We start from the raw sequence: 8,536 nt of genomic DNA, 5'->3' as shown, positions 1-8,536 counted from the left end.
ATTGCACACGTGAACCTGGTCAAGACAGCACCAAGGCCGTTACCCCTAGTTACCAGACAAGGAGTTCCAGGGGACGTCGAAGAAGAGGAGGAGGTCGTGGCTACTCCCACAGCACACAGCACATGGCTTCAGTAATGGCGTTGATGCAAGGGCGTGGCCAAGGCAGCAATCTACGCTGGTTGATCGACAGTGGTGCATCTCACCACCTGGTGGCGCCATCTAGTGTCCGTTTGCAGAATTGCAGACATTTGCAAACCCTTAAAGTTGTGACAATGGCAGATTCAACTAAACGTTCCTTAGAGACTGTAGGCACAGTGTTCTTGAAATGTTTGCAAACAGAAATTGATGCCTACGTGCTAAAGGGATTGAAGGGGTGTATTTTGTCTGTGTCAGAACTTGATAGAAATGGGTTTAAAACTGTGTTTGAAAATGGGGTTTGCACTATTTCAAAGAATAACGTATCTCTTTTGCAGGTGGAATGCAGAGATGGGTTATATTATTTTGAGACAAGTCCAGATGAAGTTGAACAGGTTCATGCTGGTTGTGTGAACTCACCTACCCATAATTCTTGTGTCCATTTATGGCACCGCCGTCTGGGACATATTAATTTTCAGTATGTTAAAAGGCAACCTGAATTATCAGAAGGGTGCAAAATGAACAAATGTACTAAGTATTTGGATTGTACTGCATGCAAAAGGGCGAAGGTTCATAGATGCAGCTATCCCAGTTCAGATAGGAAATCTGACAAAGTATTCCAACTTGTGCATATGGACCTATGTGGCCCAATGCCTGTTGCTAGCATGGGAGGTTCGAGGTATGCACTGTGTCTCTCGGATGACAAAACAAAGGTTACATGGTTTTTTCCTCTCAAAACAAAAGCAGATACTGCAGAAACAGTTAAAAATTGGGTTCATGCAGTAGAACTTGAATTCGGTACTAGAGTACTTGCTTTTCAGACAGACAGAGGGTCAGAATTTACCAGGTCTGTGTTGCAGAATTTCTTTAAGAAAAAGGGAATTAAGCATCGTCTGTCTACACCTTATTCCCCCCAAGAAGGAGGCGTGGCCGAACGTAAAAACAGGGTTCTGCAAGAGTTGGCAAACTCTATGTTGTTTGATGCTAAACTCCCTCAAAGTTACTGGGCGGAAGCCTGGCAGGCGGCTACTCATATTCTGAACCGAGTATATAATTCGGTAATTGCCACTACCCGATATTTTGCTTTATATGGGAAGAAGCCCAAAATTAATTACTTTCGGGTGTTTGGATGTCCAGCCTATGTACTTATCCCAAAAGCGTTAAGGAAAAAGGGAGGTCCAAGGGCTAGGAAACTCATCTTTTGCGGGTACGAACCACACGCCAAATCTTGGAGGTTCGTGAACCCAAATGGGGATACTACAAGAGTGGTCCTCAGTAGGAGCGCTGAATTTTGTGAGCAATCTGGATGGACTCACTTACATGCTAACCCTGACATTTTGAGAGATGATTTAGGCATTTATGCTGAGAATGAAAGTCCAGAGAGTAGTGAGCCAGAAGAGGATGGTGCACATGGTTCAGATGCAGATTCTGACCAGGCACAAGGTCCTTCTCCTAAGGTAGAAAAGCCAGAATCTAGGAGTGTTCCAACATCGCCAGTCAGTAGGCCTAGCAGACAGCAAAAGCGAAGCAGGTCACCTGCAACACCAAGCCCAAGGGAGGTATCTAAACGGAGGTCTTTATCCCTAGAGGCACATCCAGGTATAAAGTCTGAGACAGATTCTGACAGCCAACGGTCAGAGGGGGCACAAGAGGAACAATTGCGCAGGTCAAATCGTGCCACAAAGGGCAAGCCGCCAGAGCGGTTTAAGGTGACAAGTGTATACGTAAATATGGCACAGTGTGAGCCAGATAGCTATATGGATGTACAACAGCTTCCAAGCTCAGAAGCCGTTAAGTGGCAGGAAGCAATGGAAAAAGAGATGGCTTCAATGAAGTCTCTCGGTGTGTTTACAAGTACAGAGCTTCCGAAAGGGCAACAAGCTGTAGGTTGTCGATGGGTATATCGTTTAAAGCCCACAACTACTGAGGAGTTGCAATATAAAGCCCGACTAGTTGCAAAAGGGTTTTCGCAGCGCAAAGGTGTTCACTATTCTCAAATCTATGCACCTACTTCAAGATCGGAGTCATTAAGAATGCTTTTAGCCTCTTCAGCTAAGAAGGGAAATAAGCTGTTTCATTTTGATGTCAATGTGGCTTATTTAAATGCAGACTTACAGGAGGAAGTCTATATGACACCACCACGGGTTTTGAAGGAGACAAGCCAAACCAGGTCTGGCGCCTACACAAATCCATTTATGGGTTGAAACAGTCCGCCCGTAATTGGAATTCCTGCTTAAACGATGCTCTAGAGAGCATGGGGTTCAGAAAGAGCGCAGCAGATGCGTGTCTTTATCTAAAAGGCTCGGGATGTGAACAAGAAGCAGTCTTGATATTTGTTGACGATTTATTATACAGTGGAAAGGATGATAAACTTGCACAACAATTTGCCACAAAGCTTGGAGAAAGGTTTCAGATAAAATCACTAGGCAATGTATCTGTTTATCTAGGAGTTAAAATTCAGCAAGATTAAAATGGGAACTATTGGCTCAGCCAAGAAGCTAAGATCCAGCAGTTGCTGGAAAGGTTTAAAATGGACAACTGTGCTGGTGTTAAAACCCCAATGGAATTAAGTTACACAAAGGATGCTCAAGCCGAGCAACAGGCAGAGTTCTCTAATCCCGGGGTTTACCAGTCAGCGATAGGCAGTCTACTCCACATTGCACAGTGGACTCGGCCCGATATAACATATGCTGTCAACATGCTGTGTAGACAAGCTGAGAAACCATCAATGCATGCTTGGCAAGGAGTAAAAAGAGTTTTAAGGTATCTCCAAACTACCAAAAGGTTTCGCTTAAAACTATCAGCAGAGGGCAGCACACAACTTGAATGTTGGGCCGACAGTAGTTGGGCAGATGCTGGACCAGATAGAAAATCAGTGTCAGGAATGGCGATAAAATTTGGAAATGCACTAATTGGTTGGAGATCAAGAAAGCAATCACTTATAGCTTTAAGTTCAACTGAATCTGAGTTCAATGCATTATCAGATGTATGTAGAGAACTGGAATTTTATAAGCAACTGGTACAAGATTTGTTTGGAGAATGTTCCCTACCTATCAGAGTGTGGGAAGACAACCAACCTTGTATTAAACTAGCTAAATCAGGTCAATTCAAGGCCCACACAAAACACTTGGATATCCGTTATCAAAATGTATGCCAAAGTGTAAAACAAGGTTTAATTGAACTAAAGTATTGTCCAAGCCAAGAAAACCTTGCAGACGGTTTTACGAAAGCTTTGGGTCCGCAATCTCATAAATGTTTCTGTTCAGGTTTAAATTTGAATTAAGGTTGGTACAGCTCAGTGTTACGAGCGAGAGGGGGTGTTGCTATCAAAGGGTTAAAGGGTAGCAGAAACGCTCTAATCACTGAGCAGCTGGAGGTCATTAGGCTTCCAGGAACATGAGTTTGTATAAATAGTCTCCTGTGTGTTTGTTCTTCCCCTTCTCCCCTTTTTGGGCGTGTTTGCTGAGATGTGTGGTTCTTCGCCAGGGTTGTTTTTTGTTTTGTAAATAAACCTTATCTTTGAGTTACAAACCGCATGCTCCAAGACTCCTCTTTGAAAAGATACTGCCTCTCCTGCCCTTCTTCAACTGCTGTGCGAAATACTCTGCTGTAGTGGGACTTGTGACGATGGAAGTGCACTGGGCATTTACATTAAACTAATTAAAGTTTAATGGGACAGATAGCAGCCTGCTTCCCGGAGCGTCGGGCGCCCTGAAAGCAGAGCGCCCGGCGCTTCGGGAGCACATCCGCAGCCTGGGCAGCCCTGCCGGAGGTCTGGCAGGGATGCCCAGGCTGCGGATAGCAGCCTGCTTCCCGGAGCGTCAGGCGCCCTGAAAGCAGAGCGCCCGGCGCTTCGGAGCACATCCGCAGCCTGGAGGTCCGGCAGGGCTGTCTAGGCTGTTCCCTGAGCCACTTGCTGGGGCTTTATGGGGAAACCCCTGGCTTCCCCCTTCAGCCCCGACACTGGCCGACAAGCTCAGCCGGGGCTGGCTGCTTCCCCGGGCTGTAATTCAAGCAAATTGAAAGCTGCTTACACTCTGCTAGATTAACAGTGTGCCGGAAGGATCGGGACTGCCCCTTCCGCCCCTCCCCCAGCTTATTGTGCCGGGAAATTCCCGCCATTTCCTCCTTTTGCTCTGGTTGCAGGAGGCAAAGCAGCTGCCCTCCACAGACAACCAGAAATGTAAGATCTCCCTCGCTCTCCTTTCCCTCCCTCCCTCTTCCAACTTAAAAATAGGGGGGGGGGCAGTTAAGCACCACCTCACAGACAATTCAGCCTTTCTCAAACTGTGGGTCCCCAGATGTTGCTGAACTACAACTCCCATCGCTCCAGGTAGCAAGGCCAGAGCTCAGGGAAGATGGGTGTTGAGGAATGATAGGAGTTATAGCCCAACAACATCTGGGGACCCACAGGTTGAGCTCTCCCTTTCCCTTCCTTCCCTCCCTCCCTCTTCCAACTTAAAAATATTGGGGGGGGGGCAGTTAAGCACTCAATGATAAAGTTGGAGATACTGTCCTGTACATTACTGACAGTTCCTTACCACTTTAATTTCTTGCAGAAAACCTCCCCCATTCTGATAAGGATGATAAAGCAGAAAAGACTAGCGTATAAGATTCCTTTTAAACTAGAAGTAGTAAAATATGCTAGGGAGCATGGAAACAGAGCAGCGGAGAGAGATTTTGGGTCACCTCCAACTGAAAAAATGATAAGAGAGTGGAGGAAACAGGAGGATCAGCTGCAAAAAGCAGATAAAAGTAAACACACTTTTTGTGGATGTGCTGCAAAGTGGCCACAGATGGACATTGCCATGAAAGAATGGATCACAAGTCACCGGAAAAATGGCTTCGCAGTCTCTACAAAAATGATAATATATGAAGCCAAACGGATTGCTTTAGAGAAAGGCATTCATGATTTTACTGGCTCACCATCATGCTGCTACAGATTTATGAAGCGATGTGGCCTTGCTATGCGCACCAAAACTAGAACCGCACAAAAAATGCCAGAAGAATATGAATCTAAGATTATGTCTTTTCATAACTTTGTAATTGATGCTAGGAAGAGAAATGGATTTGAAATTGGCCAGATTGGGAATATGGATGAAGTCCCTCTAACCTTTGATGTGCCATCAAATAGGACTGTTGATCAGAAAGGTGCCAAAACTATCGCCGTAAAGACCTCCGGACATGAGAAAACCCATTACACTGTTGTGTTGTCTTGCTGTGCAGATGGCACCAAATTGCCACCCATGTTAATTTTCAAAAGGAAAACATTTCCAAAAGAAGTGATTCCACGAGGAGTTGTTGTACATGTTCATGAGAAAGGATGGATGGACGAAAATGGAATGAGAGTATGGGTTGAAAAAGTGTGGTCCAAACGTCCTGGAGGGCTTTTGAAAAAACCTGCCTTATTAGTACTTGACCAGTTTAGAGCACATATTAGCAAAACTACAAAAAAGCGCTTTAAAGAAGTGAAGACTCATCTAGCTGTAATTCCTGGAGGTCTTACTAGCCAGTTGCAACCTCTTGACGTTTCCATCAACAAGCCATTTAAGATCTTTATGCGAGAAGAGTGGAACAAATGGATGGCTGCTGGTAATCATGATCTAACACCCACTGGACGAATGAAGAGGCCCACTATCACTCAAGTTTGTGAATGGGTGAAAACATCATGGCACTCGGTGAAGGAGGAAATCGTTGTCCGGTCATTCAAAAAATGTGGCATTAGCAATGCTTTGGATGGAAACGAAGATGATATTTTACATGAAGATAGCGAAGAAAGTGATGTCAGTGATTGTGAGCAACTGAGCTTCCTAAATTCTGACTCTAGCAGTGATGAGTTCTTGGGGTTCACAGAAGACTAGAAGAGTACTCAAACCTTAAAGTCTATCCTCATTTGTTAATGACAGTGATGATGGCTCTTAATGCCACTGTTGACTGCTGTTCACTTTACATGGTTGTAATATGATTCTGATATACTGGTTGTTTATTAAATGCAGTAGTTTATACAACATTTGATTCAGAATATTTTTTACTTGTTTTTCTCCTCTAAAAACTACGGTAGGTGTGTTTTTAAAAGCTTGGGCTTCCCCCACCCCAGCCCCGCGGCTGGGGGGGGGGGGGAATAATATTTTTTTTCTTTATTTCCACCCCAAAAAACTAGGTGCATCCTATGGGCCGGTGCGTCCTATAGGGCGAAAAATACGGTATACACAAATGTGAAACAGTATCAAAAGAGATCTAGAGGTATGGGGAAGGTTGAAGTTATCATTTTGGGGAAGGATTTCAACGATAAAGATGAATGTGCTACCAAAGATGTTATTTTTGTTTCAGATAATTCCAATAATCAAAGGGGCAGCAATATTTAAAGAATGGCAAAAGATAATTTCAAGGTATATCTGGCAGGGTAAGAAGCCAAGAATACAATTTAAGTTGTTAACAGATGCTAAAGAAAGAGGAGGCTTCGCCCTGCCGGACTTGAAATTGTATTATGAAGCATTGTGCCTTTGTTGGTTGAAGGAATGGATGAAAATAGAAAATACAGAATTGTTAGATTTGGAAGGTTATGATAATAGATTTGGTTGGCATGCATATCTATGGTATGATAAGAAAAAAGTCCATAAAGGATTTGGAAACCACATATTTCGAAGATCGCTCATAGATCTCTCCAAAACCCCAAGAATAAAGCGCCATTTCTGACCCCGTATCCCGATGCTTTACACAATCGATGTATTTTATGAATGAACAATGTATTTGCATGAGGATGCGCCCTAGCCAATCCAATTGTGTTGAATGTAGCCCTTCAGCCAATCGCAGCAATGCCATGGCTCTGCAGAGGCAGCTCAGCTTGAGCTGTTTTGCACGCTCCACTGAGCGCTGACCAGGTGATGACAGCTCCCGCTGCGAGAACAATGGACTGAGTCAATCGAAACCTCGTTACCCTGTTAATCCAACGAAAACTAGATACAATGTATGTGGAGTTTGGAGTTTACAGGGTTAAAACTCCTTGGTGTCCTGTATCTGGGGAGGGGCCTGACGCAGGGCCATACGTCAGACGCTTTGTCCGTCTGTGTCTGTGTGAGTTGGTTTCACTTTAGACTGAAAGACGCAGCAGAGAGACTGTGTGTGCTTTAGCACGGGAAAGATGCCGGAAAGCTCCGATGGAATGAGACTGATTTATGGCTTGTAAATAAAACGTTTTTAGAGATAGCAACGAACTGTCTCTGGACTGATTTATCCCTCTATCTCACACAGACTGCAGGACCGCTGCAACTCTGTTTTCTTGCCCATGTCAGCCCCAGCAGAGCTACGCAGGGGAGCGCTGACTGGACGCCAGGATTATTGGCAAAAGGTTATGGGTCTTCCGTGTTTCCTGCCAAGTGTGAGGAGGGAAGAAGGCTGCCAGCTGTAAGCTGCTTTGAGCTCCTGCCAGAAGAGCAGTGGGAGACGCTGGTGGAGAGCGAATCCAAGAGAAGGCTGCTGCTTTGAAGGACCAGCTAGCTGGCAACGTGTGAGTACGCTTAAGCCCCGGGGGGAGGAAGATGGCTGCTGCTCAGCCACAGCAAGGCCATGAGAGCTACAATATCCCCTTTGAAAGGCTCAATGGGGCCAATTGAAAAGACTGGAGTAAGCGCATGTACTACTGGCTGGAAGGGAAGCAGCTATGGGAATGTACACAGGCCGATCCAGTTCTTGCCCAGCCCGGTGCTGCAGCTCCAGAGGTGGAGAGGGCTGCAGGGGCGGTGAAGAAAGATAAAAAGGCTATGTCTCATGTGGTGATGGCGATCGAAGCGTCACAACTCCCTCATATTGATGGCTTACGTACTTGTCATCAGATCTGGTCCGCTTTGACTAGAATACATCAAAGGACCACAGCTGGGGCAAAGATCCATGTGATACGCTCTCTGTTTGAGAAGAGGCTGTCCCCAGGGGAACCCATAAGGGATCACATTGCTCAGATGCTGATTATCTTCAGCAAGCTGTGTCAGCTCAATGTACCCTTCCCAGACGAACTTAAGGCTTATACGCTTTTGAGCTCTTTGGACAGGAGTTATGAGAACTTGGTTCTAACGATGGAAACGATGCCGCCGAACGATTTAACGATGGAATATATTAGCGGGTGTCTAATTGACGAAGAATCGAAGCGGCAGAGGGCTGGGAAGGAGGGCGCAGGCTGCACGCCAAGAAGGAGTGGGGGGGGCAGCAGCCAGGAGCAGTGAAGACTGTGTAAAAGCTTTCGCCTCCAAAAGATGCTATCGGTGTGGTAGCAATACACATCTGGTCCGCAATTGTCCGCTAGAGGCCCAGGAAGGCAAGGACACTGGCCGGAAAGGAATGTCAACAAAGCAGATAATCAGCGGTTCCAGGGCTGGTTCCCAGCAGAGACGTGGTTCCCGGGCAGGAC

The 8,536-nt window shown here is 45.7% G+C and overlaps 1 long non-coding RNA gene across 1 annotated transcript; it reads right to left on the bottom strand.

Moving 5' to 3' along the window:
- Positions 1–5,157: 5,157 nt before the first annotated feature.
- On the bottom strand, positions 5,158–6,320 carry LOC310837187. Its single transcript, XR_014560456.1, has 2 exons — positions 6,283–6,320; positions 5,158–6,180 (listed from the first exon to the last, which is right to left on the bottom strand). It is a non-coding gene; the product is annotated as an uncharacterized lncRNA (long non-coding RNA).
- Between the last annotated feature and the right edge of the window lie 2,216 nt (positions 6,321–8,536).

This window comes from Podarcis gaigeae, assembly GCF_964106915.1.
Source record: "Podarcis gaigeae genome assembly, contig: HAP1_SCAFFOLD_157, whole genome shotgun sequence".
In the NCBI taxonomy this organism is placed as follows: Eukaryota; Metazoa; Chordata; class Lepidosauria; order Squamata; family Lacertidae; genus Podarcis; species Podarcis gaigeae.
The sequence above is the reverse complement of the archived record's forward strand: the minus strand, read 5'-3'. Positions and strand labels throughout refer to the sequence as shown.